The sequence below is a fragment of the Ovis canadensis genome, chromosome 1, assembly GCF_042477335.2.
Source record: "Ovis canadensis isolate MfBH-ARS-UI-01 breed Bighorn chromosome 1, ARS-UI_OviCan_v2, whole genome shotgun sequence".
Taxonomy (NCBI): domain Eukaryota; kingdom Metazoa; phylum Chordata; class Mammalia; order Artiodactyla; family Bovidae; genus Ovis; species Ovis canadensis.
In genome coordinates, this window is record NC_091245.1 from 207,948,314 (window position 1) to 207,958,104 (window position 9,791).

Consider the following 9,791-nt stretch of genomic DNA (forward strand, 5'->3'; position numbering starts at 1 on the left):
ATATAGCTTGAGATACTCCTTTCCTAATTTTGAACCACTCCATTGTTCCATGTCCAGTTCTAACTGTTGCTTCTTGACCTCCATACAGGTTTTGCAGGAAACAGGTAAGGTGGTCTGGTATTCCCATCTCTTGAAGAATTTTCCATAGTTTGTTGTGATCCACACAGTCAAAGGCTTTAGCACAGTCAATGGAGCAGAAGTAGATGGTTTTTTGGAATTTCCTTGCTTTTTCTGTGATCCAACAGATGTTGGCAATTTGATCTCTGGCTCCTCTGCCTTTTCTAAATCCAGTTTATACATCTGGAAGTTCTCAGTTCATGTACTGTTGAAGGCTATCTTGAAGGATTTTGAGCATTACCTTGGAGAAGGAAATGGCAACCCACTCCAGTACTCTTGCCTAGAAAATCCCATTGACGGAAGAGCCTGGTAGGCTGCAGTCGTTGGGGTCACTAAGAGTCAGACATGACTGAGCGACTTCACTTTCACTTTGCTAGCATGTAAAATGAGTGCAATTGTACAGTAGTTTGAGCATTCTTTGACATTGCCTTTCTTTGAGATTGAAGTGAAAATTGATCTTTTCCAGTTCTGTAGCCATTGCTGAGTTTTCCAAATTTGTTGGCATATTGAGTGCAGCACTTTAAAGCATCATCTTTTAGGATTTGAAATAGCTCAGTTGGAAGTTCATTACCTCCAGTAGCTTTGCCCATAGTAATGCTTCTTAAGGCCCACTTGACTTAATACTCCAGGACATCTGGCTGTAGGTTGGTGACCACACCATTGTAGTTACCTGGCTCAGTAAGACCTTTTCTGTACAGTTCTCTGTATTCTTGTCACCTCTTCTTAATCTCTTATGCTTCTGCTAAGTTCTTACCATTCCTGTCCTTTATTGTGCCTGTGTTTGCATGAAATGTTCCCTTGGTATCTCCAATTTTCTTGAAGGGATCTTTAGTCTTTCCCATTCTATTGTTTTCCTCTGTTTCTTTGCATTATTCACTTAGGCTTTCTTATCTCTGTTTGCTTTCTTCTCTCTCTGAAACTCTGCATTCAGTTGGGTATATCTTTCACTTTCTCCTTTGCCTTTCACTTGTCTTCTGTTTCAGTTGTTTGTAAGGCCTCAGACAACCACTTGGCCTTCTTGCGTTTTTTTTCTTAGAGATGGTTTTTGGGTACCACTTCCTGTAAAATGTTATGAACCTTCATCCATAGCTCTTCAGGCACTCTGTCTACCAGATCTAATCCTGTGAATTTATTGGTCACCTCCTCTGTGTAATCATAAGGGATTTGATTTAGGTCATATCTGGACTTAGGTCATACCAGCTACCCAAGTGGATTAGATGGTATCATCTACTAGATTCATCCTCACCTTACCTGCTTCCTCACCTTATCACTTTCCCACTGCCTCAGCCAAGCTTTTTTCCCACCACTTCACTGAATTCTCTCTTGCCAAAGTCACAAATATCCTCCATGTTGCCTAATCCACTGACCAAATCCTGATCCTTAGAGTATGAACTCAACTCCTCAGAAATCTTTTCTTACAATTAGTGCTCCCACCATCTTGAAGCAGTTTCTTCTTTTGGTCTCAGGAACATGTGCTGCTGGTTTTTCCCCCTGTCTCATTGGTTACCCTTCCTCAGTCTCCTGTGTTGTACTCTCTGTATTCCTGCTTCTAAATTGGAGTTGCTTCAGACCTTGAACTTGGGGTCTTTCCCCACCTCTGTCTTCATTCAGTATCCTGGGGGGTTAAATTCAAGTCCTTGGCTTTAAAAACCAACCTATTTACTGATGACCCTCAAGTTTTTATCTTCAAACCCAGCCTCTCCTCTCTTGATAAGAGACTTTGTTGTTGTTGTGTAGTCACTAAATCATGTCTGGCTTTTTTGTGACTCTATGGATTGTAGCCTGACAGGCTCCTCTGTCTGTGGGATTTCCCAGGCAAGAATACTGGAATGGGTTACCATTTTGGCAGGGAGACTACAGACTATTTATACAACTGCCTACTCAAAATCTGCTTTTGAAGTCTGATACGAATGCTAAACTCATCATGTCCAAAACCAACATCTTGATTGTCTGTTTTTAGCCAAATATGCATCTCTATTCACTTATTGATCAGGCCAGTGTTTGAGTGCATTCTTCAAAATACATTCCATATCCACCCCCCACCCCCCTCCCCATTTATTACTTTGTTAGCTTTTGCTTCCCTGGTGGCTCAGAGGTTAAAGCGTCTGCCTGGAATGCAGGAGACCTGGGTTCGATCCCTGGGTTGGGAAGATCCCCTGGAGAAGAAAATGGCAACCCACTCCAGTACTCTTGCCCGGAGAATCCCACGGAGGGAGGAGCCTGGTAGGCTACAGTCCATGGGTCGCAAAGAGTCGGACACAACTGAGTGACTTCACTTTCGCTTTAGCTTTTTCTGCTCTGCTTCAAAGTACCGTCATCTCTAACTTGGCCCTGCAGTAGGTACCTATCTTGCTTCCCTATTGGCACTTATGTCCCTCTTTAGTCAGTTCTTCACTATGGCTAAGAACTCCATGTTCTCAGCTACAGTGATCTTTTAAAGAAGAAAATAGGAGCATATCACTTGCCTCTTCAAAATACACTAATAGCTTCTATCACATTAGTAGTATAAGGTCCAAAATTCATTATCATGTCCTTATAACCTTATAAGAACCCTTGTGATCTTGCCCTTGACTGGCTTTCCCAAATCATCTTACTATTGTCCTCCTTGCCATTGAACTCGAGTCATGTTGGTCTCCTGTTTCTCAAACATGTCAAGCATGTTCCCTTCACAAGGCCTTTCCTTTGTTTGAACACTAGTCTCGTGTCCATTTGGCTTGCTTTCTTATTTCATTATAGTCTTTGTTCAAATATCATCCCCTTGGAAACCTCGTCACTGTGCACTCAATTTAAGTAGAGCTCTCTTAAGTAGATTTCAACCCTTTGTTTTTTCCCTGCTTTATTTTTTCTTTGTAACACTATTTTCGTTCAATTTATAGACATATATTTTTGTTATCTGTCTCCTTCATTTGGAATATAAGATTTGTGAGGACAGAAATTTTATTTGGAGCTCTTAGAATCACCATTGTATCATCAATACCTAGGCATTCATTAAACATGCACTTGTGTGGAATAGATTATTTTGACATTTTGGTTTTTCCTCTAGTCCTTTAAAATTTAGCTCATATGCATTCACCCTTCAGAAACAGTTTCCTTTTTAGTGTGCTGAAAAAATCAGGTTCCTAACCTAATAAGGGAGATCTGAGACAACGGTCAATTTACGAAAGAAATGGATGGGGAGGTTGTCAGAAAGCCACCTTATTTTAGTGACTTCATCTGCACTTTTTGTGTGTTTGTAATGTTTTCATGCAAAACTTTACTAGTTGTTTTTTTTTTTTTCATACAAAAGAGCAGGTGCTGGAAGATATGAAATGAATACATTGGATCATGGAAGATATGAAATGAGTACATTGGATCATGGGCTCAGAATGGGTTGCATTTATTACATGGTGGTGGTGAAGAGCATAGCTCTGGACTGAAACTAGGTTTGAGTTTTCTACCACTCAGCTGTCATGTGATTTGGGGCAAAATATTTAATCTTTCTATTACTTTATTTCTTCTTCTGTTAAGTTGAAGGAAAAAGAGTATATACATTACAGGATTATTGTCAGCACATACACAAAGCTTAGAATAGTGTCTACTACATTATAAGCACTCAACAAATAAGTATTGCTAAATTATGAAAATAATTATCATTATTCCCTCATTTCTGTTAGTCTTTCAAAGATCAAAGCAACTACTGTAGTTTTATCACAGGGATGGATTGAGGAAAAGGTGAAAAATTTCTTTGAGTTCTTTTCTTATCACTTAATCTGTTACTCCTTTAATTTGGGAAAACTTGTTCAGCGGAAGAAAAGCTTGTCATCTATCTAGGTCCCAGCAGGTGGGTAGAGGGTAACAAGAAGGTTACAAAACACGCTGCAAATATAAAATGGCAGGAAGCATGTCAAAATTAATTCCTCCTAATTTTGCAGCTGGACTGTGAACGATAGTTACAGTGGGACCTCATAGAGGAGATATTAGCTGACAATCCAACTCCCAAATGCTGGAGTAAAATGAGGGCATTACTAATGCAACCATGATCTCCTGGCTTTGCAGAGTGACTTCCAGGTCACACTCAGACTAATACCAGCACACCGGAGACTTCATAGGGCACTTGTTAAAAAAAGTAAACATTCAGTGAAAAGTGTCTATTTTCCTTCTTGTCCAAGTCTTGGCTCCAGTTTGTATTAGCTTTGATAAAAGGTTATTTGAAACAAAACACAAAACCTGTAAGAACAACATTTACTGCACACTAGCCATTCACCTTCCAAAGTATTTCACATGTAAATTCATTTAATCCTCACAATTATTTCATGAAATAGGTATTATTATTATCCTGATGTTACAGGAGAAACTTAAACAGCTTCAAGAGGTTTAGGAATGTATCCACAGTCACACAATTGGAAATGATGGAGCTGGGACTCCAGAATGCGAAATCTGACTTCAGAGGCCAGAAGCTTAAGCACACCACAATATTGTCTGGGAAAGTTTTTAAGCAGGCAAATTTTGTGCACGTTTTGGTTATCACTACTATTATTATCACAATTAGATCTCCTCTACATATGGAGATTTGTCCATTTCTCTTTTTAAAGGTATTTAAGGAAGAGTGCAAGGTACTGGACCAGGAGAATCCTTAGAAGCCTTATAGAACTTTGCACACAACTGTGTGACTAGGACCAAATTTACCCATGTCTATTCCGTTGGCTCATTCTTGTCAGCTGCCTTGTTTGAGACAGTTACCTGACTTATTTAACAATGTAGTTGTATTCTTTGGCTTTTCCAGCAGAGTTGTAGGAAGGCCCATTGTCTCTTTCCTTCAGCTCCATGTCAGTGCTGGAGGGACTAAAAATGGAATAGCCAATCCTCATTAGCTCTCTTTGCCATATGTGTGAATTTTAATAAATGCATTCTGTAGTTAGGTTCCAGCTGTCAAGTAGAAATGAAATAATAGCAGTCAAGAATCTTCCTAAAGCAAATAATTGCCAGAAATGTCCCCCTACTAAGTACTTACTCCTTATTCCTTGAGGCTGATCTGCTTGTGAGATTGGAGGTGTTTCTTCCTTCTAGAACTGGTTGTTGTTGTTCAGTAGCTAAGTCACGTCTGACTCTTTGCAACTGCATGGACTGTACCATTCTAGGCTTCCCTGTCCTTTACTATCTCCCTGAGTTTGCTCAAACTCATGTCCATTGAATCAGTGATGCCACCCAACCATCTCAACCTCTGTCACCCCCTTCTCCTGCCTTCAATCTTTCCCAGCATCAGGGTCTTTTCCAGTGAGTCAGCTCTTCATATCAGGTGGCCAAAGTATTGGATCTTCAGCTTCATCATCAGTCCTTCTAATGAATATTCAGGGCTGATTCCCTTTTGGATTGACTGATTTGATCTCCTTCCTGTCCAAGGACTCAAGAGTCTTCCCCAGCACCACAGTTTGAAAGCATCAATTCTTCAGCACTCAGCTTTCTTTATAGTCCAACTCTCACATCCTTACATGACTCTGGAAAAACCATAGCTTTGACTATGCTAATCTTTGTTAGCAAAGTGATGTCTCTACTTAAGACCTATAAGACCTCCTAGAACTAACACCAAAAAAAGATGTCCTTTTCATCATAGGGGACTAGAATGCAAAAGTAGGAAGTCAAGAGATATCTGGACTAACAGGCAAGTTTGGCCTCGGAGTAAAAACATGGCCATGGGATAATACAGCCACAGCAGCCCGAAGAGGCTTTGGTGGCCTGGGAAACAGCTTTGCAAAGATTACCCTGGAGATGGAGGTGGGAGCAGGATAATGACCAGCACCCCCAGTTCCCAGCATGGAGCCAGTGGCAGTGGAAGATTGGCCCTGGGTGACCAGTGGAATACCGTGGTACCATCCACTCCTGGGTGACTCAGGGACTGTGATGAGACCGAGGGGACCATGATCCATGGTGAAGCCCCTTCCCTGTAGAGACTTGATTAAGGATGTTTTGACTAAACTTCCAACCTTAAACTCATGATACATTTTATCATACTTTGAAAATGGGGTGAGACTACTCTTCCCCTTCTGATTTTGGCACTTGTGTTCATATATTGGGGTGATAGAGGAGTGTGAGCTTTAGAGGCAAGTGGGAAAAGAAGCTGATTTTATTTACAAGCTGCTGAGACTCTCAACACATTACTTGTTTATTTTGTAAAATGGGATTCATAATACACTCTAGATGAGTGATACATGACATAAAAAAGGCATATATATGTATATAAAATATATGACATAAAATACACTCAGTAAATGGCATTATTATTAATTGTAATACTTAACAAGTTTTAGGGACTCTGTATTCAATCTATGAAGACATGTCCTAACTTATCCTTTTGTTTGGACCCATATTGCCAAAATACTAAGAGACTTCATGAAAAAATAGTTTTCCTTTCAATAGATGAGACTATAGTCAACTTTGCAGAGATATATGGAAATACCACAGCCAGCACAAACCTTCAAAAATAGGGTAATGCAAACTGCTTACCCTGAGTACAGTATGTCAGTGTGTCTTTAAAACCACTTCAATCCTCTGTATGTCATTTTCTTCACCTGCAAAGTTAGAATGTTAGCTATCTGCAAATTTCCTACTAGCTCAAAACTTCTGTTGGCTTATTGGCCAGGTGAGAGATAGCATGAGTCAGAGATTCTGAGTTTAGAAACAATGTGTTTAAATTAAGAAAATGCTCCCCAAAATGAAAGTTACATTCTGTAGCCCCTAAGAACAGAATATTACTATCTTGACCACAAAGCTTCCCTGTACAACAATAATGCAGAGTCAAGAAATTAATTGGGCTGTAAGGCACAGTGTATTAAAAACATCTCCTGAAGCTAGGAAAACAGGCTGGCCTCAGGAATGTTGTCTATAACCATTTCCAATGGCTTATTCATTTCCATTTTTTTAAGATACAACCCTCAAACACAAACATTTATTTCTGCACAGTTTATTGGACATAACCTGGGTTATCAACTGTTAATAAACATTCTCCACCCACACAAGTTGAACAGTGTGATGTCATTTATGCTATGACAAGTCTTGCATTTAGAAAGCCAGAGAAATATTAGTGACTTACTCTAAAACTTTGTTGATTATGGTACTTTATGAATATAATGTTAAAAATTAATTAATTAAAAAAATAAAAGGGAATTCCCTGGCAATCCATTGGTTAAGACTGCATGATTTCATTGCTGTGAGCACAGGTTCCATCCTTGGTCAAGGAACTAAGATCCAGCAAACTGTGCAGTGCAACCAAAAACAAATAAATAAATAAAATAAATATAACATTTAACACTATATTAAGTAGGAAGTAAGAACATCAACCATAATTATCTCTGAGCCTCTTGAAGGCAGGAACTATCTAACTCATCTTTATTTTCCCAGTACCTGACACAGGCGAAAGGAAATGTAAATATTGAAGAGAATATTTGACATTTGTACCATGGATATTTTGAGTTGATTTCTTGAGTTAGTACAACAATTTCTCACGTGTTGTGCTAATTTTTCTCATTTTATTTTCCTGCATATTTTATCATTTAATCTTAAAAAAAAAGTTCTATGAGTTATTTGGAAAAATAGGAGTAATTCTTCACATGGAATCTAATAGTGAATCAAAAATCCATCTACCCTTTGTGCTTAGTCACTCAGTCGTGTCTGACTCTTTTCAACTCCATGGACTGTAGCCTGCCAGGCTCCTCTGTGGGATTCTCTAGGTAAGAATACTAGAGTGGGTTGCTATGCCTTCCTCCAAGGTATCTTCTTAACCCAGGGATCAAACCCAGGTCTTCCGTATTGCAAGCAGCTTCTTTATCGTCTGAGCCACCAGGGAAGCCCATCTGTCCTTTTAAGACTAGTCATTTCTCTTCAGTTCCAACTATTAGATGCTCCTAAACATCATGTGGTTTGGAGCAAAGCAAGTTGTTGCTTTCTAGCCATATGACTTGGAAACTTAACCTTTACTTAACCACTCTAGCCTCAGTTTCCTTGTTAGTAAAATGTCTTTGTTGTTGTTGTTGTTTTTGTTCTTGTTATTAGACATAAAATATATAAACCTCTAGCACAATGCCTGGCACATACATGGAGGAGCTACTATTACTGTCTTATTATGAAGCTATTTGCCCCACAACGAAGATATGACATTTTCTGCAGGAAAATCAATCAAGACCTGCTGCTGTCACTTTATTAAGACTAGACAATATCTCTTTTAGGCTTGAAGATAAGAGGTGGAGTTTTGGAATTATCACATGAGATTAAACCTCTCCCCAAGTTCCTGAACATTCACTCAGTCTAACCTACTGGAATAAATAAAAGTCAGGACAAGGTCCTCACGTAGAGCCAAATGATTCATGTGCAAACACCCTCTCTGATTCATAACAAGGAAGGAAATCATCCTGTCATTCCCAGAAGCCTGCAGAGCCAGCCTCATTTGGCAGAGACTGTGGGGCTCCCAGCTTCCGGGCACAGACTTTGGCTGCATTCTGAACGCTTGGTAATGACCAAATTGGTGAGGAATATAGCTAAGCAGCAGGGCTGACGACTCATGGAGGTACTGCGGGTAATTAGAGATTCATTACAATCCCATAGTTTGTATCATGGCTCGGGGTCAACACAGGGTCACTGCACATGGCAAACTTAGGGAGCTGTGTCTGGAAGGATGACGCCAGCTAGGAGGGGCTGCAAGAGTGAAGCGGACAGGGATGAGGAGCCAGGGGGGCTGGGGCATAGATACACAGCCAGGGACTGGCGACAGCCCGGATGTGGGGCAGTGGACCCCGCGGGCTCTGGGGAAGGGAGCAAAACACAAGCAGCTGAACTGGCTTCCCCACCGCCATCCCTGCCATCTCCAATTAACCTTCCAGGCCAAGGGCTCCCAGAGACTGGTGTGTCAGGGGCCAGTCCAGTTTCAAAAAATAATTGGGGCCTGACGTAGGGTAGCCAACTTTTTATTTTGCAGAGTAAGGACATTGAAAACAAACAAAACAGTTGCCATCCACTATCACCATCATTTCACAAGAGAAAGAGGATTTTTACACTAAATAATGTAAGAAGGACATAATCTCAGGATAAATGACAGTCACGTAAATTTAATTAATTTAGCTCACTAAGTTGTGGTTATTTTTCTCATTACCATGAAGACTTATGAAGACTCTCTTGCAGGATGGCTTTAGGTTTTCCCTCCAGATTTTCCACAATGGTAAAATTCGGGGAATAGCTTTATAAAGAATATTCATGAAGATAAAAATAACACTACAGATTTTGTGAACTGAAACTCTATTAAGATTTAAGTAGAACTTTATGATGAAAAATGAATTCCATCCATTTTTTATATAAAAAGGAGAAAAAAGAGAATATTATCTATTAAGTCAAAATTCTGCTATAAAAATACACTGATGGATTTAAATAGGATTTTTGTCCAGATATTTCTTCCAGGTGACACAGCAACAGCAGCATACCTGTAGTACTCTTTCATTTGCAAAGGATTTTCACACATATAATCTTATTTGATTCTCCAAACAACCCTAGCTATTTATAAAATCCTGTTATTATCATATCACCCATTTTATGGATGAGAAAACAGGGTAAGATTTGCCCAAGCTTATACATTTGGTAAATTATGGGTCTAGGATTAAACCCATGTCTTTTGATTCCAAAATCTGTGCTCTTTCTTTGTCTACTGTATGTGT

General features: G+C 39.6%; 1 non-coding gene across 1 annotated transcript; it reads left to right on the top strand.

Annotated features, from left to right (window-relative positions):
• Positions 1-2,195: 2,195 nt before the first annotated feature.
• Positions 2,196-2,267, top strand: TRNAS-GGA (transfer RNA serine (anticodon GGA)). The gene has a single exon. It is a non-coding gene; the product is annotated as a tRNA-Ser (tRNA).
• The last annotated feature ends 7,524 nt before the right edge of the window (positions 2,268-9,791 follow it).